This window comes from Colobus angolensis, unplaced genomic scaffold, assembly GCF_000951035.1.
Source record: "Colobus angolensis palliatus isolate OR3802 unplaced genomic scaffold, Cang.pa_1.0 Scaffold175, whole genome shotgun sequence".
In the NCBI taxonomy this organism is placed as follows: Eukaryota; Metazoa; Chordata; class Mammalia; order Primates; family Cercopithecidae; genus Colobus; species Colobus angolensis.
In genome coordinates, this window is record NW_012114877.1 from 2,631,966 (window position 1) to 2,655,756 (window position 23,791).

At 43.9% G+C, this 23,791-nt stretch overlaps 1 protein-coding gene and 1 pseudogene across 2 annotated transcripts in view; both read left to right on the forward strand.

The window, feature by feature from the left end:
- The window catches only part of SNX10 (sorting nexin 10), an 88,033-nt gene that overhangs the window by 7,554 nt on the left and 56,688 nt on the right, over positions 1 to 23,791 (forward strand). The window lies entirely within an intron of this gene.
- LOC105509362 lies at positions 21,114 to 22,006 on the forward strand (annotated as a pseudogene). Its single transcript, XR_001001421.1, has one exon. The product of XR_001001421.1 is annotated as a microsomal glutathione S-transferase 1 pseudogene (transcript).

The window sequence follows — 23,791 nt, forward strand, 5'->3', positions numbered from 1 at the left end:
TGAACTCCTGACCTTGTGATCCATCTGCCTTAGCCTCCCAAAGTGCTGGGATTACAGGCGTGAGCCACCACGCCTGGCCTGCAATTTTTTTTTTTTTTTTTCAGCTCACTGCAACCTCGGCCTCCCGAGTTCAAGCAGTTCTTCTGCCTTAGCCTCCCCAGTAGCTGGGATTACAGGTGCGCACCACCATACCCAGATTGTTTTCGTATTTTTAGTAGAGACAGGGTTTCCCCATATTGGTCAGGCTGGTCTCGAACTCCTGACCTCGTGATCTGGCCACCTTGGCCTCCCAAAATGCTGGGATTACAGGTGTGAGCCACTGCATATGGCCTATATTTCTATTTTTTTTAGCCCAAACTTTGAAATAATTTTAAACTTATAAAAAGTGCAGGCTGGGTGTAGTGGCTCACACCTGTAATCCCAGCCCTTGGGGAGGCTGAGGTGGGAGGATTGCTTGAGCCCAGGAATTTGAGATCAGCCTAGGCAACATAGTGAGACCTTGTTTCTGTTTTCAAAAAAACTTTTAAAAAGAATGGAAAAGCTGGGAATGGTGGCTCACGTCTGTAATTCCAGCACTTTGGGAGGCCGAGGTGGGTGAATCTCCTGAGGTCAGGAGTTCAAGACCAGGCTGGCCAACATGGTGAAACCCTATCTTTACTAAAAATGCAAAAATTAGCCGGGCATAGTGGTGCATGCCTGTAATCCCAGCCACTGGGGAGGCTGAGGCAGGAGAATTGCTTAAACCCGGGAGGCGGAGGTTGCAGTGAGCAGAGATTATGCCACTGCATTTCAGCCTGGGCAACAGAGTGAGAGTCTGTTTCAAAAAAGTAAATAAATAAATACAAATAAAATAAAAAAGTGCCAAAATAATAAACTTTTTTTTGGCTCAGGCGATTAGAGACTGTGTCTTGCTGTGTTGCCCAGGCTGGTCTCAAACTCCTGGTCTCAAGTGATTCTGCTGCCTTGGCTCCCAAAGGGCTTAGGATTACAGGCATGAGCCACCACATCTAGCCCTAAATCTTTTATTTTTAAAGCTAATGAGTATGTTATGCTGAAATAAAATAATACTTAAAACCTGTGGAAAAAAATAACAAAATGATTTGAAGTATTAACAGGGCCCTCCTGCCTAGAGCCTTCCAGCTGAACTGCCTGGGGAGGGGGTGGTCTCTGCTAGAATGGAAGACCTGGTCCTCTGGATTTCCAGGTGAGTGTTCCCAGTTGCTTTTTCTGCTACTTATTTTAAAAGGTTTATCCCAGCCTCCATCTCTGAAGGCATGAGTTGTATGCAGCAAGAGTATTGCTTAATTCAGAAGGGTCATTACCCTGGATTTCATGGTCTTTAAGTACTTTAAAAGAATTAGGCTGAGTGCCGTATCTCTCACTGTAATCTCAGCACTTTGGGAGGCTAAGGTGGGCAAATCACTTGAGCTCAGGAATTCGAGACCAGCCTGGCCAACATGGTGAAACTCCGTCTCTACTAAAAATACAAAAATTAGCCGGGTGTGGTGGCGAGCACCTATAGTCCCAGCTACGCGGGAGGCTGTGATGGGAGAATCACTTGAGCCTGGGAGGCGGAGGTGCAAGTGAGCTGAGATTGGACCACTGCACTCCAGCCTGGGTGACAGAGTGATACTCTGTTTCAATAAAAAACAAACAAACAAACAAAATTAGCAGTTTTGGTTGTGTTTCCTGGGTATATCTTAAAAGTAGTTCTGTTACTTCATTATTGGTATTCATTGGTGTTTTCTCAGCATCACTATCCCTTCCCAAATTCCCCCAAAAACCACACACAGAGTGTATGTCTAACCAGGCTTTCTGCCATTAACAGGGCCAGATCTTATGTTACTCATTTGTATAGTTAAATGTGTATATTCTCTTGTGCTCAAGAAAGCTGGCTGGTAAGGCAGAATTTACAATGAACTACAAATGTTACGTCCTTGATTTTTTTCTTTTCCCCATGTGGTCTGAATCCCTTAGAAAGATATGAAAGGGAAGTCTTGAGCCCCTTTTCAGATTCAGGCTGGAAATGCCTAATAAATTCCTAATAGCTTCCAAGGTGCTATGCATTAAGAAGCTTTGGATTCCTGGGGATGGGATAACAAAAAAGAGGGTGAGAGGGAACCAAAGGGGGCACCAAAGGCCAAAGACAGACTTCACCCAGGACAAGTCCTGTGTCCAAGGAGTGTGACAAGGCTTTCTGACATGCTTCCAGGAACATACTGTGTTTATTTGGCATGGCATGTTTTAGGAAAGAGATGGAAACATCTATTCAATACTCACATGTACCACACACTGTCCTGGGTACTTCAGTTTACATTATGTCATTTAATCCTGTGATATAGGAGTTGCTACAGCCATTTTCGACGATTCAGAGATGTTTCATGACTTGAACAAGTGGAGGAGACAGGATTTGAACCAACAGCTGTTCCCATACCCATTTTTTTTCAGTGCTTTATTTTAAGAGTCCCACCCCTGGGTTTGCTTTTAGAGCCAAGATGCACTCTCTCTGATTTCAAAGTTTTTTTATTAAGGGAAAAATTTAAAAGTCATACTGGGTACATCATTAGGCATAGGACTCTGAGGTTTCCACTTCTGATCCTCACACATAATCCATGTAGATTATAAAAGACTGTAACTTGGGGACTGGGTCATACATTTTTTCACTTATATCATAGACAACCAGGGTTTTGTAAAATACCTCAGAGCATTTTAACTTTGTACCAGTGGTGTGGTTATTTTCATCTCTCTTTTTTTTCCAACCTCCTTTCCCATTTTCCATCTCAGGTGTGCATTTTCCTTCTTTGTACCTTTTTATCCTTCCTTGATTCTGCAAAGGCCCCTTTAGCATGTGGCCAGAGTTCTCTGGGTATCAGAGAAACAGAAAGACCCATCTCAAGCTGTGTGGGCCCAGAATCTTATACAACTCTCATCATTATAGGGCACTTGCCCTGATGGGACCTTGAGAGCCAACTCCTTTGCAGGCAGGAGATGGACGCTACCCAGCCTGGCACCAGCAGTGACAATGGGGGCCACCTCTGCAGCCCCAAGACAACCCCACCTCAGCACTGTGTTTCCATTCACGTGGTCTTCCTCTGTGTGCAGCAAGCTTCCTCTTTCACATTTTTGTACAGCTTCTCTCTTAAGCACAGTGCACCTCAACCTGGCCTACGTATAGCCCAGGACCCTCGGGTGATGTCTTACTCATCTTGTGTGATGTGCGCTCTTATCCTTTGCTTTCACTAGCGTGGCTGCTTTCTGCCGGGTGCACCCTCGATTTCTGTTCCTCCCTGCTCCCTGGTTCCTGTGACCACTTTTGCTGCATACCCACGAAGGCTGGGCTTGGAGTCTTGACCCCAGTTTTGCCATCTCTAGAGAAAAGATATTTCTGGCCTGGTAGGGTGGCTCACGCCTGTAATCCTGCCACTTTGGGAGGCCGAGGTGAGTGGATCACTTGAGGCCAGGAGTTTGAGACCAGCAGGGCCAACATGGCAGGAGGGAGACAGAGGCTGCAGTGAGCCGAAATCGCACTGCACTCCAGCCTGGGCACAGGGTGAGACTCCTTATCAAAAAAAAAAATAAATAAAATCTGTTTCTGATAGTCTCAGAAATGAGAGAGAGAGAGAGAGAGAGAGGACCCTAAAGGAAGGGAGATCAGAGGTAACACATGGATTGAGAATCCTCCTCAGCTAAAATCAGCTACTGAGAATTAGAATGCTTTAGCTTCAACTCTGTTGGTGGCAGATCCCCTAAAGTCTTCGAAAGACTTTGTCACGATTCTTTCAAGATTTACAATCTTCTTGCAGATTCATCCCTTTGTACTTTAGCTGTTGCTGGTTTTAAAGAAGAGAAACTTTCCTATGTTAGCATTGGGAGTTGGGGTCTTAATGTAAGGATACTACAAACAACTCAAAGGCACCTTGCTTGGAACTGGAAAGTCAAAAACTGAAGTTGCACTTCACTCCTCTTGCAAGGGTCCAAGGCCTCTAACTCCGTCTCACTATTTCTCTGGCTGGGGCTTCTCTACCTGCACATGGTTCAGTGTGGCCTGCCTGGCCCTGCCTGCACGTGGCTTCCCATCCAAGGGCTCACTGCCCTCTGATGCAGTCTCTCAGGCTCCTCCGACCCTCTTAGTACATTTTTGCCTTCATTGGAACTGGAAAGTCAAAAACTGAAGTTGCACTTCACTCCTCTTGCAAGGGTCCAAGGCCTCTAACTCCGTCTCCCTATTTCTCTGGCTGGGGCTTCTCTACCTGCACATGGTTCAGTGTGGCCTGCCTGGCCCTGCCTGCACGTGGTTTCCCATCCAAGGGCTCACTGCCCTCTGATGCAGTCTCTCAGGCTCCTCCGACCCTCTTAGTACATTTTTGCCTTCATTATGCCGAATTCCTCAACTTTCCTCCACTCATCTGGCCACTCTGCTCCATTCCCTTGCTTGTTCCTCTGCTTTCTCTGATTCCTCCAATTGACAACTCCTTGGGGCCTGTTTTGAGCCCTCTTCTTTTCTCTATGTTTCCTCCCTAGATCTGTGGTTTTCCAACATTTTTGTGCATAGGAATTATCTGGGAAACTTGTTAAGGCAGATTTCTGGGTCTCAGTATTCCAATTCAGTAGTTCTAGGATGAGACCTAGGAACTTGTATCTTATTCCTGGGTGATCCAGAGGCTGTGACACACTCAAGACAGGTTGGTTTCATTCTATGACTTTAAGTGTCGTTGATAGATCACCAGTTCACTGGTGTGGATATCTAGCTCTCTTGAGAGCTCCAGGTTTAGATATTTAACATTGAATTTGACTGTGGTTTCTTGGGTTTGTCACAGACATCTCAAATTAACTTGCCCAATACTTGATCCTCTCCCCAGTTTTGTAAGGGCCTAACACTTACATAGTTTGGGGTCCTTTGTAAGAAAAGGAACACAGAATTGAGAATACAAAAACGAGATGTGGGCACGTGGTGGTGCACTGTTGCAGATTAGGGCTTGGAAACTTGGCTTCTGTAGCCTTGGGTCATTCCTCCTCTGCTTTCCTACTCACCCCAACACTGCCTCCTCCAGCCTTCCCCATCTGAATAATGGCCTATGTCTTCCATTTGTCAAACGACCAGAAACCTAGGAGCCGTTTGTCATCTTCAGCCTACTTCTGAGCCCTCTGAAGGTCTTGCTTGATTCTCCAATTCAGGACCCCCTTGCCCCAAATCTCAGGATGCCATTGTTACTTTCCTATTAGCTTCTGATTGAGTCTTTCTGGTTCCACTTTGCTCCCCTCCAGTCCAATTTTCCATTGGCAGACAGAGCAGTCTTTTAAAGTACATCAGAACATGTCACTCCAGTCCTGCCATGCGTCCATAGAAATGGCTGAGCCTGGTGGCAGGGCCAGGGTGTGGGCAGATGGGAGAGGGTCAGGGTGGGATCACACCACACAAGCTTGACCGTCCCGGAACCTTGAAAGAAGTGGGGGTGTGTCTGGGGAGGTATACAAGAATTATCAACTACACTTGTTTGTTTCAGTTCCACTTTACCACATTTCACTGGAAGAACTTGAGCTGCGTAAGGCCTGTGAACACAAATGGGGATAGGTACTCCCTAATTCTTTGCTTTTCAGTGCATTCCTGTGGCGTTTGATGCTAAATAGTGCAATCAAACTATGTTTAATAACTTTTGGGGAAGAATCACACATTCTCTTTTAACCCCATTGTCATCTTTTAGCGCTGAGTTCCTGTTCCTTAGAGAGCTGATTAAGCTTGGTGAGAACCCACAAGTCCATGGCCCAGGGAAATCCAAAGCCCTGCCCACGTTTTCTGTGAATTCCTGGGGAGGTGGATGGGGGAGGCCTCCTGTGCTTTCTTTTTTACCTTCGTGTTAGCCCCGACACAAACTCAGCCCCTTCCCTCATGGATGGAGAAATCCACCACCACTACCATGTGTTTCGTTAGTTGAGTGGACTTTACTGGGTTAGTGGAGAAGTCACCCTGTGGGGCTCCTGACCTTGCATAGTCTCCTGGGTCCCTCTTTCCTCCTTTCATCCCTACCCCTCACTCCATCCCCCTCACTTGTCCATGAGCTCTAGTCTTCTTCCTCTGTAACTAAGGATACTCCCTAGTTCCTCTCTTCAACTTACAAACCCAAGTCAAAGTACAGGGCAGAACAAAGGGCTTTATATGTAGGGAACCAGCACTGCTTAGAGGTTATAAATACAAACACACCCGAAAGAGTTTTCTGTCACACTGTAATTATCTTCCCCTTTCTCACTGACGTAGCAGCTCTTACTGTGGAGTGGCATTTGGAAGAGCTGGGGAGAAGATGTGCTCTTCCTGCTGACCCCGAAGGTCACTGTCTGGGTTAGGGGGCAGCCAGTGTTACTGTAGCTCTGGGTTCTGGACTCTCACAGCAAACAACTTGGAGTCTCTTCATCAGTTTGTCTGCAGATGATCAGACCCTGAGAAACTGAGCTCTTTCTGTCTAAACACACAGGAAACTTCCTATGCTGAGAAATCAGCTTAAAGATTTACAACCAGGCGCAGACTGGATGCTGCGATTTGCTAGTCACCTCGCTTTGCTAGTGGTTGGGAAACTTTGAAAAACGGTGGCGTTTATTTTGAGGACTTTGCCAAACTGAGTCTGTAGACAAACACATGTCAAATGCCCTTGGATTACAGTCATTATTGCCAGCAGGTAAGAGTTTAAGAATAATAACTTTGGCATTTCACCCACTTCTATTATTTTTTAAATTATGTATTTATTTTAGACAGTCTCTCTCTGTCGCCCAGGCTGGAGTGCGGTGGCACAATCGTGAGTCACTGCAACCTCTGCCTCCCAGAGTTAAACGATTCTCATGCCTCAACCTCCCGAGCAGTTGGGACTACAGGCATGAGCCATCACACCTGGCTAATTTTTTTGTATTTTTTTTTTGTAGAGACAGGGTTTTGCCAGGTTGGCCAGGCTGGTCTCGAACTCCTGGGCTGAAGCAATCCGCCCACCTTGGTCTCCCAAAGTGCTGGGATTTTAGATGTGACCCACTGCACCCAGCCACATTTCACCCACTTTTTTTTTTTTTTTGAGTCGGAGTCTCGCTCTGTCGCCCAGACTGTAGTGCAGTGGCGTGATGTCAGCTCACTGCAAGCTCTGCCTCCCGGGTTCATGCCATTCTCTTGCCTTAGCCTCCTGAGTAGCCGGGACTGCAGGCGCCCGCCACCACGCCCGTCTAAGTTTTGTATTTTTTTTTTTTTAGTAGAGACGGGGTTTCACTGTGTTAGCCGTCATGATCTCGATCTCCTGACCTCATGATCCGCCTGCCTCGGCCTCCCAAAGTGCTAGGATTATAGGCATGAGCCACCGCGCCTGGCCTCACCAACTTTTTAAAAGGACTTTCTTGTATTACTTATCTTAGGCTTCTTAGATCAAGGCCAGGCATTGGACATCCACGGGTAAATGATCCAAATCTCGCAGGGAGTGGCCACAGTGTGACTGAGTTTCAGAGCATTTAGATTTAAAATATTCTGCTCCCTAAATATTATTATCCCAGCTGACAAAAAAGATACTTGAAGAGAATTTATTCTTTGAGACAGGGTCTTATTTTGTCACTCAGGCTGGAGTGTAGTGAGAAGATCATGGCTCACTGCAGCTTCCTGAGCTCAGATGATCCTCCTACCTCAGCCTCCTGAGTGACTGAGACTACAGGCACGCACCACCACACCTGGCTAATGTTTTTGTATTTTTGTAGAGATGGGTTTCGTCATGTTGCCCAGGTCTCGAACTCCTGGGCTTAAGCGATCCACCAATCTCAGCTTCCCGAAGCACTGGGATTACAGGCATGAGCCACCGTGCCCAGACAGAAAATTTTTGTAAAGGAACAAATGCTCTGTGATCATGAGGAAGGCACCTCAGCATTTTTCATGTTGTGGGTCCTAGGAAAGTCTGAGAATGAACAGTGACTGCAGCTGGCAGAGTCGGAGCCAGGCACAGGCCTCTATGCTTGCTCATTTGATCTTTACAGTAGATCATGAAGCAGGCAGTTATCTCCTCTTACAGATGGGAACACTGAAGCACAGAGAGGAAGTAATTTGGCAAAGGGCAGAATGTGAATTCACAACCAGGTGGTCTGGAGTCAAATGTCTCACACTTACTTTTACCACTCACTGTGCCCCTCCTGCTCACTTTAGGGGGACATTCCCCCCTAAACTGCTCCTCAGCAGTGGGTCTTCATGACAGAGGCACCCTGAAGTAAAGAGGGTTATTTCCAGTGTGTTGCAATGCTTTTCCTTTAGAAAAGAGAATTTCTCTCTCTGTTTAAAACCAGAATATTAAACGTTGAATTTTTTTCTCTCATCTGCATCCCTGTATCCTTTCCTTATCTCAGCCGCAAGCTGCTCTCTAGCTGCCTAAAGACTGTCCCATCTGGACGTCCCCAACACCCTAACATGTTCTAGTTGAACTCAGTTTCTTTCTTACCTCTCAAAACAGTTCCCCTTTTCCAACTTCCCCATTCTGGGAACACCAGTCTTCTTCCAGTCACCCGGCTTGTGAGTCATCCTTGACTCCCTTTTCTCCATCATGCCCTGTGTCCAAGTTTTTTCTTGTTGTTCATTCATTCATTTGTATTTTTTGAGACAGGATCTCACTCTGTCCCCCAGACTGGAGTGCAGTGGTGTGATCTCGGCTCACTGCAACCTCCGCTTCCCAGGCTCAAGCCATCTTCCAACCTCAGCCTCCTGAGTAGCTGGGACTATGGGTGCGTGCCATGAAACCCAGCTAATTTTTGCATTTTTTTTTTTTTTTTTTTGTTCCAGAGATGGGGTTTTGCCATGTTGCCCAGGCTGGCATTCTTTTTTTTTTTTAATAGTCTTTATTTTTTTAGAGCAGTTTTAGGTTCATAGCAAAAATGAAAGTATAGAGCTTCCCTGCTCCCCATAACTCACCTCTCCCATTATCAACATCAGCACCCTGGGAGTACATTGGTAACAGTTGATGAACCTGCATTGATACATTATCGTCACCCAAAGTGGACGCCTGTAGTTTGCCTTAGGGTTCATTCTTGGTGGTGTATGTTCTATGGGTTTTGACAAATGTGCAATGCCATGTATCTGCCATTGTAGTATCACATCGAATTACTTCACTGCCCAGAAAACCTCGGCTCTGCTTCTTGTTGTTTTTCAGTGTGCTTCTCCATTTTTCCTGCCCGCCTGAGTCCATGAGCTCTTCCTCTGGCTGGCGCATTCCATCAGTCTCCTGATGAGGCTCTTGGCTTGTAATTTCTCTCCCTGGCAATCTTTCCAACACCCATCCCAGATGAATCACTGCCATCATGTCAAGCTTCCACTTACTCCATCCCTGCCTTCGAACAGGATAGAAGTCCAAATTCCTCCTCTTGTTCTTCAGGGACTTCCCAATCCTAAAATGCTTATCACAGCCTGTGATATTGTGATATATATGTTGGTTTTGCCCACAGTTCCTAGCCCATAAATCCCATAGCCCTTGTTACAGTGTTTGGGTGTTTTAGGCCTCAGAAGCAGGCCTCAGAAAACAGGACCTTTTGCTGACCTTCTCCTGTTCTTCCTTCAGCCTGCTCCTTTTTGTCCCCAAGGCTCATCTTCCCCTGTGTTTCCATAAAGAAATGATCAGACTTACCTTGTGTGATTGTAGATCATAAGACCCTCTTTTCAGGAGGAGTCCTGCCCTTTACCCTGCAGGAAGCAATGTTGCACCAAGAGGCCTAGAAGAATCTGAACAGACAGGCCTTTCTGGGTTCCCCACTCAGTCTGTTAGTATAGGGTCACGCTCTTTTTGTCCAATCTTATTTCTGCATGGCTGCCCATGCTTCAGTCATGCCTGTTCAATGAAGTCTCTGTAAAAGGCCCAAGAGGACAGGGTTTGGAGGGCTTCTGGAAGGCTGAACACGTGGAGGTTCCTTGGGGGTGGTGCAGCCAGGGAGGTATAGGAGCTCCATACCCATACCTTGTCCTGTGTGTCTCCATCTGTGTCCTTTGTACTATCCTTTATAATAAACCAGTAATGAGTTTTGTGAGCCACTCTAGCAAATTAATCAAACCCAAGGAGTAGGTCGTGGGATCCCCCGTTTATAGCCAGTGAGTCAGAAGCACAAGTGAAATAGCCTGGGGCTTGAAATTGGCACGTTAAGTAGGGGCAGTCATTTGGGTCTGAGCCTCAACCTCTGGGATCTGATAATGTCCCCAGGTAGTTAGGGTCAGAACTGAACTGGGTTGGAGGACACCCAGCCGGTGTCGACCGCAGAATTGATTGCTTGCCTGTTGGTGGGAAGAAGTCCCCACCCACTTGGTCACAGAAATCTTCTATATTGATTGATTGTCTTTGAGTAAGAGAGTTAAAAAAAATGCTTTGAGTCTGAGTTTCTCAGACAGCTCTTCAGACAAACCTCCTTGTGATATTCTGCCAGCACAGCCCTCCATGGGAGACTGGGCCCCTCACTTCTCCGAAACTCATTACTGCCTCTTAATCACCGCAGGCTGGTTCTGTTTTCTCTGCTTGTCCTAATGTGAGCATCAAGACCTAGTCAAGCCCTGCCTTCTCCATGAAGCCTCCCCCTCCATTCTTCCCGTTAGCCCTGCTACCAGTGCAGTTTCTTCTGGCACATCACAGTGAGCATTGCATTAGAAGTGGCCTGTTTCATATCTGAGTCTTGACATCTTTGGGTATTAGAATTCAAGGAGTGTTACTTAATCATCCAAAAACAAAAAAATATCCCTCACCAGGACCAAACCTGGAACTCACTCAGTCGGCTCTCAGTGATTATGTATTGGACTGACTTGCCACTGTCCTCTGCTTAGTCTTAGGTGGCCCTTCATAGCTAGTGACCCTAACCAGGTCTGCCGAGTGAACGCACTGCACTTTTCTCAGTATTACCTCTTTTCGGAAGATAAGCATTACGTCTTTTCAGATATCCTGCTGTAGGCTTCTCCCAGGTTCACGTATGGGAAGAAATCTACCCCCAACCCTCATCCCTAAAGCATTTGAGCCGTTAATAACTCAGTTCATCAACTGAGTTATTATTTCTACGTCATTTATTTCTAAGGGGGATGTTTGGATGCCCTGTTGGATGTAGGGGTACCTTGTGGTGAGGGTGAGGGCTCCTCTGAGTCTGGCTGCCTGGACCCAGATCCTGGCTTGTTCACTTGATCAGCTGCACAGCCGTAGGTGCCTTTTCCTTATTTGCAAAATTGGAGTAATGATGATACCTGGCTTCTGGGGCCCTTACCAGGATTAGATGAGGTAATTCATGTTGCAAGCTTTGCATGGTGTCTGGGACATAGTAAACAGTTTTTTTTGGTCTTACTGCTATTTTGCATTTTTAATAGCATAATTTTAACATTATTCCCCAGTCTCATCCTCCGCAGTCCATTGGAGTTAGTTTAGGAGGAAAGACAGAAAACAGAGATCATTTCACTCTGCGTTGTTGCTGGCTAAACGCCTTCTTTCCTCACAAGATGAATGATTAACCATGAGTGGGCTCACAAGTGGGCTGGCGGGAGAGGTGGGGGCTGTCGTTCTTGTACCCATCTTCCCTTCCCAGGTGGTTGGGCTGCTTAGAAACTTGATGGAGATGCAGAAGTAGAGAAAGTCAGCTGGAACTCGTTCAGTCAAATTTAATTTACTGCATATTTTCTGGGCACTGACAGTATGCCAGGCACTGTGCTAAGTGCTAAAGTTATAAAGCATAAATAATTTGGACAAGGTCCCTGCCCTCAAGGGACTTTACAGAGGACATATAATCCTCAAGAAAATAGATTAATAGATAATAAATTAATATGGACTGCGACAAAGTCTGAGGAGAAAATGAAAGGATAGAGTTCCTGGGGGAGTCTGCGTTAGTGGGTGGTCAGGGAACCCTCTTTGGGGAGGTGGTCTTTAAACCAAGATCTGAAGCTGAGAAGGAGCCACCTTGGTGAGTTGGGGGTGGGGAGGTGGAAAGGGGAGAATGTGGAGAGAACAGCAGCACGAGGGGCCTGAGGGAGGAAGCCGAGGAACTTTTTTTTTTTTTTTGAGACGGAGTCTCGCTCTGTCTCAAAGCGATCTCGGCTCTGCAAGCTCCGCCTCCCAGGTTCATGCCATTCTGCTGCCCCAGCCTCCCGAGTAGCTGGGACTACAGGTGCCTGCCACCATGCCTGGCTAATTTTTTTTTGTATTTTTAGTAGAGACGGGGTTTGACCGTGTTAGCCAGGATGGTCTCGATCTCTGGACCTCCTGATCTGCCCACCTTGGCCTCCCAAAGTGCTGGGATTACAGGCGTGAGCCACCGCGTCCCACCAAGCCGAGGAACTGTTAATAGTGTGGTCACTGTGAAAAGATACCTGGAGTATGCAGAAGAGCTTGGCTGAGAGGGGTGACCAGGGAACCGAAGGGGCGAGGCTTATAGGGATTGTGTAAGTGCATACCCCGTTATCTGGAACAGTGGTTTAACATTTTTAAATTAAATTATTTTTATTTTTATTTTTGAGACAGGGTCTTGTTCTGTCGCCCAGACTGGAACGCAGTGGCACGATCTCGGCTCAGTACAACCTCTGCCTCTCGGGTTCAAGGATTCTCATGCCTCAGCCTCCCAAGTAGCTGGGACTACAGGCATGCGCCACTACTCCTGGCTAATCTTTATATTTTTAGTGGAGACGGGGTTTCACTGTATTGCCTAGGCTGGTCTGGAACCCCTGGGCTCAAGCGATTCTCCTACCTCGGCCTCCAAAAAGTGCTGGGATTACAGGTGTGAGCCACTGCACCTGGCCAGTGGCTTAAAATTTTTTTCTATCATTGACATACTTGAGAAGGCGTAAGATACTCTTCTAGTGTGGGGCTGTTGCACTGGGAGGAGGGGATTATCAGGGTGTGTGGGGTTGAAAAGAGGCCATGGTGATTTGGACATACCTTCAAATTGAGAAACACAGCTCTTCAAAACCCACTCAGAATCCTTGGGCATCTGGGAACATTTACATCTCTTACTTTTCAATTAAATTTTGAAGGGTTATAGAGGCACACTATAGGAACATGGAATTCTGTCAATTGTTGAGAACATTGGCTCAGACCTCTGAGGCTGAGTCACTGTTTAATTGGATTACTGTGTGGCCCACTTAAATAAATACTGTTTTTGAATAGAAAAGTTATTTTATTTTGAAATTGTATGAACAAGACTTTGGAGACATCCTTTAAGATTTTCACGCACATGTATGTTGCCCTTTTGCTGAGAGAGGCAGTGTCGAGGGGATAAGAGAACAGCTGGCATTGCATTTGTGTCTGCACCAGGCTCTGTGGCTTTGGGCAATGATTTAACTTCACTGGTAAATGGGACAAATGAGTCTTGCACTGCCTGCCTCATCAGCTGTCATGGAACAGTGCTTTATAAATTACACAATATCAGAAGACAAAAGTTACTTCAAAAAAATTAAATTTAGTTTCTGTACATTATGGCCCATAGCACTTTACGGCCATAAATTACACAATATCGGAAGACAAAAGTTACTTCAAAAAAATTAAATTTAGTTTCTGTACATTATGGCCCATAGCACGTTATAGCCAGGATGTAATTCCTGACCATGGAACAGAACTTTTCACCGTTCACAGATGACTGGTATCGGGAGAACCTGCTCCTGATGGTTAACGTGGGTTCTTTTCTATTTCCTAGGTGTCTCGACTGGTTTGAGAAATAAATGGAAACAGTACAAGAGAGAGAAATTTAAAGCTGGGTGTCCGGGGGAGATATCATATGGCAGGATCCGTGATGTTCTCCGAGCAGTAAAACCAGCAAGTTTTTATTAGCAATTTTCAAAAGGGGAGGGAGTGCACAAATAAGGTGTAGGTCACAGAGATCACGTACTTCACAAGGTAATAAAATATCACAAAGCAAGTGGAGGCAAGGCGAGATCACAGGACCACAGGATGGGGCGAAATTAAAATTGCTAATGAAGTTTCCGTTCGTATTGGCATTGATAACATCTTACCGGGAAATGGGGTTTGAGAGCAGCCAACCTGTCTGACCAAAATTTATTAGGCGGGAATTTCCCTTATCCTAATAAGCCTGGGAGCGCTACAGGGGACCAGCAGTTCATAGGCCTGCCCTCACGAGCGCATTCTCTTTCTCAGGGATGTTCCTTGCTGAGAAAAAGAATTCAGTGATATTTCTCCTATTTGCTTTTGAAAGAGGAGAAATATGGCTCTGTTCCGTCCGGCTCACTGGCGGCCAGTTCAAAGTTACCTCCCTTGTTCCCTGAACATCGCTGGTGTCCTGTTCTTTTTTCAAGATGTCCAGATTTCATATTGTTCAAACACACATGCTCTACAAACAATTTGTGCAGTTGACACAATCATCACAGGGTCCTGAGGCGACATTCATCCTCCTCAGCTTAAGAAGAAGATGATGGGATTAAGAGATTAAAGTAAAGACAGGCATAGGAAAACAAGGGTATTGATTGGGGAAGTGATAAGTGTCCATGAAATCTTCACAATTTATGTTCAGAGATTACAGTAAAGACAGGCATAAGAAATTATAAAAGTATTAATTTGGGGAACTAATAAATGTCCATGAAATCTTCACAATTTATGTTCTTCTGCCGCGGCTTCAGCCTGTCCCTCCGTTCAGGGTCCCTGACTTCCCGCAACAACTGGTCTCTAGAAAAATCTAAAGGATAGTATTTTTATAACTTTGGAGTAGGAGTGATTTTTGTAAGGATGGTGCAAAGCCTAGAAGCCATAAGGAAAACCTTCATAAAATTCATTATCTAATAAAACCACCATAAGCAACCACCATAAGCAAAACAAACAGATTACAGACCAGAAAAATGTATTTGAACTTTATGTTATATATTAAGGATTAACTTTCCTAATACAAAAAGAACTCCTATGAACCAATAAGGAAAAGAACAGGAACTCTGTAAGAAAATAATGGAAAGACATAAACAATTTGTATAAGAGAAAATAGTGGCACCAGGCGCTGTGGCTCAAGCCTGTAATCCCAGCACTTTGGGAGACTGAGGCTGGTGGACCACAAGGTCAGGTGTTGGAGACCAGCCTGGCCAACATGGTGAAATCCCGTCTCTCCTAAAAATACAAAAATTAGCCAGGCATGGTAGCGCTTGCTTGTAATTCCATCTACTCAAGAGGCTGAGGCAGGAGAATCGCTTGAACCCGGGAAGTGGAGGTTGCAGTGAGCCGAGATCGTGCCATTGCACTCCAGCCTGGGCGACAGAGTGAGACTCCGTCTCAAAAAAAAAAAAAAATAGTGGTACCTAAACACATGGAAAATACTTGCTCTTACGCATGATTAAAAAAAGTACTAATTAAATCACATTGAAATTAACCATTTTTCGCCTATCTAGGATTGACAAAGATAAAACATTTTGCAGACGGATCATGTTAGGGAAGATACAGGAAAACAACCCACTCACTTGTAAATACGTTGCTTTGCCAGTATCTTAATGATTCAGATGATCTTGCTTGATCCAACAATTCCACTTACAGAAATGTATCCTAAGCTGTACTCATGCAGGTAGGTATTCACTGCATACTTGTTCATAGTAGCATGAGAATGTCTTATCTGTGGGTGCTGTTGAAATGAAGTGTATTGCATTCACATCGTGGAATAGTACACAGCCACAAAAAGAGAACGAGGCTCACTAAAAACCATTTAGCAGATACCTGTCCCCCCCTTTTAAAAAAAGAACATTTTATTGTGATTAGAATACTCACCAGGAGACCTACCCTCTTAACAAACTTTCCAGTGTATAATACAGTATTGTTAGCCATAGGTACAATGTTGTACAGCAGATCTTTAGAGCTGCTTCATTTATCTAGTGGACTCCTGATCTCGTTAGAATCTGTAAACTGAAGTCTTTCTTCCCAAGGCAACTGCTTCACTTCACCTGATGCACCTTTCTTGGCTGAGTTTGCTTAACTGAGCTTTTTGTGATTGTTTTGCCAGCATGGGAGGACCTACTATATTTGACTCTATGCAAAGAATATTCAGAGGAATTATATGCCTTTAAAGGCTGCCTGTTAACTAAGGGTTAAATAATTTAGGCGTTAGATGAATTGGGGGCCCTGCCAAACAAGTGTGGCTAAAGTCTGTCCTTTTCCTGAACATTCATGTAACAAAACCCCACCTCCTGTTTGTCCCCACATTCTCTCTCCTCTTAAGCATCATTGTTCCCTTGTGGCATAATAATAAAAAAAAAAAAAAGTGAAATTGAGCCGTCATCAGACAGGTCATGAAATCCTGAGTGCTGAAGAACCTGAATTTCTTTTCTTTTCTTTTTTTTTTCTGAGACAGAGTCTCACTGTGTTGCCAGGCTGGAGTGCAGTGGAGGCGCGATCTCGGCTCACTGCAACCTCTGCCTCCTGAGTTCAAATGATTCTCCTGTCTCAGCCTCCCGAGTAGCTGGGGAGGCTACAGGCACATGCCACTACCCCACCTAATTTTTGTATTTTTAGTAGAGATGGGATTTCCCCGTGTTGGCTAGGCTGGTCTCGAACTCCTGACCTCAGGTGATCCTCCCACCTCCGTCTCCTTTCAAAGTGCTGGGATTACAGGTGTGAGCCGCCATGCCTGGCCCAAGAACCTGAATTTTTGACAGGTAACAAATACCATTTTCTTTTTTAAAAAGTTACTCCTTTTTAATTTTGTTAGACTGAAATGGCTTGTCTGTCAATGTATTTTCAAAGGGTAGTTCATTCTTGTAAAGGACATAATGAGTCTACTGTTCAATTTTTTTTTTTTTTTTTGAGATGAAGTCTTACTGTCACCCAGGCTGGAGTGCAGTGGTGTTATCTCAGCTCACTGCAACCTCTGCTTTCGTTCAAACGATTCTCCCGCCTCAGCCTCCCGAGTAGCTGGGATTACAAGCATGTGCCACCCTGCCTGGCTTCATTTTTTGTGTTTTTAGTAGACGGGGTTTCACCATGTTAGCCAGGCTGGCAATATTTTTATATTATGACTAAGTATAATATGGGTCCTGTGTGGCTTGTTTAAAATACATTGCTCTGAAACCTTTGGGCTTTTAGTTGTTATATTGACTTGTGAATTTGCCGAGATTTAGCAACTATTTCCGTAGTATATGCAGTTCCCTTTTTTTCTAGTGGCTTTCAGTTTCATAGGTGAGTGTCAAGAACATAGCCTGTGAACTGCATGGGATTCTGCTTAAAGTATTTTAAGAAAAAAGAACAGGCTGGGCGTGGTGGCTCATGCCTGTAATCCCAGCACTTTGGGAGGCTGAGGCGGGCGGATCACTTGAGGTCAGAGTTTGAGACCAGCCTGGCCAACAGGTGAAACCCTGTCTCTACTGAAAATACAAAAATTAGCCATGTGTAGTGGCACATGCCTGTAGTCCCAGCTACTCAGGAAATTGAGGCATGAGAATCACTTGAACCCGGAAGGCGGAGGTTGCAGTGAATTGAGATCGCGCCACTGCACTTCATCCTGAGTGACCAACTGAGAGTCTGTCTCAAAAAAAAAAAAAAAAAGATAACCAAGGAAGGGACTAGAAAGCAGATTACAATAGCAGGAAAAAGAATAAAAATAGAAGCCATCTGTAGTGAAAATAGTCCACCAAAATGAATTAGAAAGGCAATTTAAACAAAATGTATTAATTGGTCAGGAGTAAATAATGAATTTGTATGTTTGGGTGCACAGAAAACCCTATAGATGTGCTCATAGGAATATTTGTTTAAAAGAGCTGAACCTAGGAACAAAGGCATTTTTCTAGATAACTATAATGCCATTATCATACCCTGGAAATTTAATTTTATACAGTACATTATCTAATAAACAGGGTCACATTAATGTATCCCCATTTGTCCCAAAAGTGTTACAGCTTTTTAAAAAAATCACAAAATATGGCCGAGTGTGGTGGCTCACACCTGTAATCCCAGCTACTCGGGAGGCTGAGGCAGGAGAATGATGTGAACCTGGGAGGCAGAAGTTGCAGTGAGCTGAGGTTGCGCCACTGCACTTCCAGCCTGGGCGACAGAGCGAGGCTCCATCTCAAAAAAAAATTTTTTTTCAAAATACTTGATAATGTTTTAAAACTGCAAAATAGTTAATATAATACAAAATCAAATGAATTTATATTTTCTATTAGAAAAGCAGTTTTAAAGGGGGTGCTTTCTTTTATGTAAATAAAATTGAAGGTGACAAATTTGAGATTTTTATATTTTTATCAAATTTATATTTAGAAGATGTCTTTTGCAACTTATTTGCTTAAAATTATGCGTGGAGTTGGCCTGGTGCAATGGCTCATGCCTGTAATCCCAGCACTTTGGGAGGCTGAGGCAAGGCGGGTCACAAAGTCAGGAGATCGAGACCATCCTGGCTAACACCCTGTCTCTACTAAACAAAATACAAAAATTAGCCGGGTGTGGTGGCGGGCACCTGTAGTCCCAACTACTTGGGAGGCTGAGGCAGGAGAATGGCGTGAACCCAGGAGGTGGAGCTTGCAGTGAGCTGAGATCGCGCCACTGCACTCCAGCCTGGGAGACAGAGTGAGACTCCGTCTCAAAAAAAAAAAAAAAAAGAAATTATACCTAGAGTAAAAGAAATGGGATCTCGTTTCAATGCAGCAGATGACAGTTTTGGATTCTTGGTCTAGCTTAATTAGTAAATTGGCTTCGAATCACATGATTTCAGACCTGAAAGCAACCCAGGATTTTCCAGAAACCCAGGGTTATGGATGGGAACAATGAATCATTGGTGTGATTACATTATCCTTTAACCGTAATGGGTTTGCCTTGCATTAAGTGACCAGAGGGAAAGAAAGCACCTGTTCCTTAAACTCTTGTGGCATTTCAACAGTCATCTTCACTGGGCTTGTGCCAGTGGGGAAAACAGATGACAAACCGTAGTTCTGTTTTTTGGTTTTAAGCCTAATAATAATATTTAATGGCAGCAATTACTCTGTGCTTGTTATGAGCCAGGCTTTAGACCAGGTGTTTTATACATATTAACTTCTTTGTACCTTGTAATAATTATATAGAATTAGGTTGTGTTGTTGATCACTGTTTTATAGATGAGGATACTGAGGTGCACAGAGGGTAAGCAGGTGGACCAGGGTCACTTAGCCGGATTTGAGCCCAGGGTGGATGAACACTGGGCAGCCCATGCTTCATCAGTGCAGTGCCCTAAGCTGCTGAGTATTTCTGGGCACTTTTTTTCTCCATTTATTCATGCCGTCTGTGCGAATGTGTATGGAAAACCCATTTCATGCCTGATACTACTAAGATTGAGGCCAGAGATGCTAAATAAACAAGAATAGTGAGGAGCCATGCCATTTGTAATTTACGGTTTGGTGGGGCACAGATATTAATTCAGTATTTACCCGAATAAGGGCAATGATATTTTTATTCTCAGAATAATCTTTTATTGTTATGATCAGAGTTACAGAGGAAGATGATGGTACAAGGGAAGCTACCTAGGGAGAGCTGACCTTGTCAGAGGGAGTGAGGGCAAGTGCCCTGGGTAGTGAGATTGTAACCAAGATCTGAAAAGTGAGTAGTGTTAACTAGTGACAGATGGATTTGAAATCTAGCATTGCCCTTGAGCACGTTGGTCACTTTGCGGTGATGACTTTGAACAGGTTACTTTGCATCTCTAAGCCTTAGTATCTTCATCTGTAAAATGGGTGATTGTGAGAATTAAGAACATACAACATACTCAGCGCAAGGCCGACACGTAGTCATTAATAGTTTCAGTTTTTATTACCGTTTGTATTTTCTGTTCATTTTACTGGGAACTTAGAAGAGACACTTATTTAAGTCTCTTACTCTGTAGCAAGGGCCACTAAATACCTGGGAATAATTAACTTGGAAAATGGAAGCCTGAATGAATATTTAATAGTGATCTTCTTTTTTTTTTTTTAAGACAGAGTCTTGCTCTGTTGCCCCAGCTGGAGTGCAGTGGCATGATCTCGGCTCACTGGAACCTCTGTCTCCTGGGTTCAAACGATTCTCCTGCCTCAGCCTCCTGCATAGCTTTGAGATTAAAGGTGCACACCACCACGCCCAGCTAATTTTTGTATTTTTAGTAAAGACAGGGTTTCACCATGTTGGCCAGGCTGGTCTCAAACTCCTGACCTTGTGATCTGCCTGCCTCGGCCTCTCAAAGTGCTGGGATTACAGGCGTGAGCCACCACGCCCGGCTTTCATGGTGATCTTCTAATAGGCCAAATGTCATCAGTGTCTAGGATATGGGAAAGGCCTTTATGGGACTGTTGATTTGAAGACACATTCAGAGTGGAGCTTACTTGAAAACAATTGGAGTGTGTCCGGAATATACTAGAATTTTAAGACGCAAGTGTTAGATCACATCTTCTACATTTCTGATGGTGGCCAATCTTGAATAGCCAGGCTAATGCATATTTCCTGTGCCAATAGCCATAGACTGCTTGCCCAGTGATTTTTATTTTTTATTTTTTGCCACAGTGTTTGCAGGTGTATGTGGTTATTTCTTATAGCTAAGTGTGCAGGGATCCTTGTGCATCCTTTGAGAAAGGCGAGTCTTGCTTTTGTCTCTCTGGTCTGTACGTGTATATGCAGATGTATGTGTATATGCAGATATCCAGTCCAGCTTTTTTATTGGAATAATACTGTTTTTTTGCACCTTCTGTTGTTCTTATATTTTGAAGAAAAAAATACCACAATTCAGCCAGTGGTCATGCTTATTTATTATTGTTGTTATTATTATTATTATTATTATTGTTATTATTATTATTTGAGAGAGTGTTTCACTCTGTTGCCCAGGTTGGAGTGCAATGGTGAGATCATGGCGCGCTGCAATTTCTGCCTCCTGGGCTCAAGCAATCTTCCCATCTCAGCCTCCTGGGTAGCTGGGATACAGATGCCTGCCAAAAAAATGCTTGGCTAATTTTTGTGTTTTTTTGTAGATACGGGGTTTTGCCATGTTGCCCAGGCTGGTTTTGAACTTCAGAGCTCAAGTGATCTGTTCGCTTTGTCCTCCCAAAGTGCTGGGATTACAGGCATGAGCCATTGTGCCCAACCCATACTTAATTTTTCTTGTACACTTGCTAAGTGGTTTAAGCACGTTATCTGATTTAATCCTTCTGTAGCCCTATGAAAGAGGCACTTTTTCTCCATGTAAGATCCCTTTAGAGGCTTGCTGCTTCCTCCTCCTCGGCCTCACCTCTTTTTAAGAGTCCAGACCAAAATTGAGAAAATGGTTGACCTCACCCAGATAATGGACGATGAAGTATTCATGGCTTTTGCCTCCTATGCAACAATTATTCTTTCAAAAATGATGCTTATGAGTGCTACAACTGCATTCTATAGAATGACAACAAAGGTTTTTGCCAATCCAGAAGACTGTGTAACATTTGGCAAAGGAGAAAATGCCAAGAAGTATCTTCGAACAGATGACAGAGTAGAACGTGTACGCAGAGCCCACCTGAATGACCTTGAAAATATTGTTCCATTTCTTGGAATTGGTCTCCTGTATTCCTTGAGTGGTCCCGACCTCTCTACAGCCATCCTGCACTTCAGACTCTTTGTCGGAGCACGGATCTACCACACCATTTCATATTTGACACCCCTTCCCCAGCCAAATAGAGGTTTGAGTTTTTTTATTGGATATGGAGTTACTCTTTCCATGGCTTACAGGTTGCTGAAAAATAAATTGTACCTGTAAAGAGAATCATCCAACTCATTATCCAGTTGGTTTTTTAAGAATTCTCTACTTCCAATTTATAATGAATACTTTCTTAGGTTTTAGGTAGGAGAGGAACAGAGGAATTACGAACTGGGGTAAACCCGTTTTGAGTATTAGCATTGCCAATATCCTCTATTCTTGTTTTCACATTTGGATTAGAAATTTAGTGTAATAATTCTTAAGTCTTTTGTCTGATTTTTAAAGTACTTTCTTATAAATTTGGATCATGTTATGATTTGTAACATTCATGCAGCACTTCACTTCTGAATCTATAAAATAATTGTGTGTATGAGAAACCTATATTTCAATACTGCTGAAACGGACATGAAATAAAGAATTTAAAGAAAAACAAACAAAAAAAAGATCCCTTTATCTCTATGAGAAAATTGAAGCTCTCTCAGAAAGGTTAAGTAACTTGTTCAAGGTCACACAGCCATGAGTGGCACAGTTGGGGATTTGATCCCAGATATGAATGACTCCAAACGTGAACTCTAAACACTTTGATACTGCCTTTCAAGCTAGTTATTGAAGATGATCAAACCCCTGTGTCAGTGGAGGAAGGGGAGTCTATGTCAAGAGATTTATTATACTTCTGTGGTCATAAGAGTGGCTTATAAACGATGTCATGTCTGAAAAGCATTGGGAAGCTTGTTGAATTTAGATTAGATTTATTCACTGAATCAGTAGATGTAGGTATTTTAGTAGTGTCTTTCTAGGCTATTATCTCCTCCTTGAGGAACTCTGGTATATAACAACTGAAAATTAAATGTGCTTATGAAATGTTATGAGTTGATGTTTAAAATAGCATTTTTACTTTTTCCTCATTCGTGCCATTTGTCTTCCTCAGCTTCTATGTTAACAGCTTTGCCATTTTCAGGTCAACTACTGTTTGTTGCCTTAAATCTATCTGGGAGCTGCTTCAAATCCATTTGGAAGCAAGGGGAGGATACATTATAAATAAATGATATGTTCAGAGATGGGTGGAGTTGGAAAGACGTATCAGTGAGACTGAAGGCCAGTAAAGCTTTTGTCTGTCAGCATCTGATATCGCCACAAACATATTGGGCTGGGCTTAGCTTGCTTTTAGACCATCTGGATTTATCTTCAGCTGAGCTAAACCTAGGAAAAAAGAAAAAAAAAAACATTTGGATTTGCTCTGCAGTTCTTATTTTGTTTTTCTTCTAATACAAACCCTGCTTCAAAAATTAAGTGTTGATTTTGACTGATGATAACTAAACAGAAAGACAACCTGATGTGCTAGCTAAGGCGGGGGGAAATGACAAAAGCCTCAGAGAGAAGGAGCCAAGTATTCACTTCTCCAGGACGTTTCCTTCTCTAGTATTGGTTTTTCCTAATTCAGCAAAAGAGGAAGAAAGGAGTGTGGGGCTCTTCTTTATTTTATATATCTGTATGTATATGTTACTTGTATTTATATATTTGTTTATATTTTTAATTAATTAATTAATTTTGAGACAGAGTCTTGCTCTGTTGCCCAGGCTGGAGTGCAGTGGCACAGTTTTGGCTCACTGCAACCTCCACCTCCTGGGTTCAAGTGATTCTCCTGCCTTAGCCTTTCGAGTAGCTGGGATTACAGGTGCCGGCCAGCACAACCGACTAGTTTTCGTATTTCTAGTAGAGACAGGGTTTCATCTTGTTGGCCAGGCTGGTCCTGAACTCTTGACCTCAAGTGATCTGCCCACCTTGCCCTCCCAAAGTGTTGAGATTACAGGTGTGAGCCACTGCTCCCAGCCTATATTTTTAAATCACAAAAATAATATATACAAAAAAGTTGTTAATCCTGGAATGTACAAAGCGAAAAAAATGAAAGTCCCCCTCCCCCATCCCACTTCTGTTTACCTTGGCATATATTTTCTGGAGTCTTCTTCTTTTTTTTAATTTATTTTATTTTATTTTTTGAGATGGAGTCTCACTCTGTTGCCCGGGCTGGATGCAATGGTATGACCTTGGCTCACTGCAACCTCTGCTTCCCAGGTCCAAGTGATTCTCCTGCCTCAGCCTCCCGAGTAGCTGGGACTATAGGCGCCTGCCACCATGCCTAGCTAATTTTTGTGTTTTTACTAGAGGCGGGGGTTTCACCATATTGGCCAGGCTGGTCTTGAACTCCTGACCT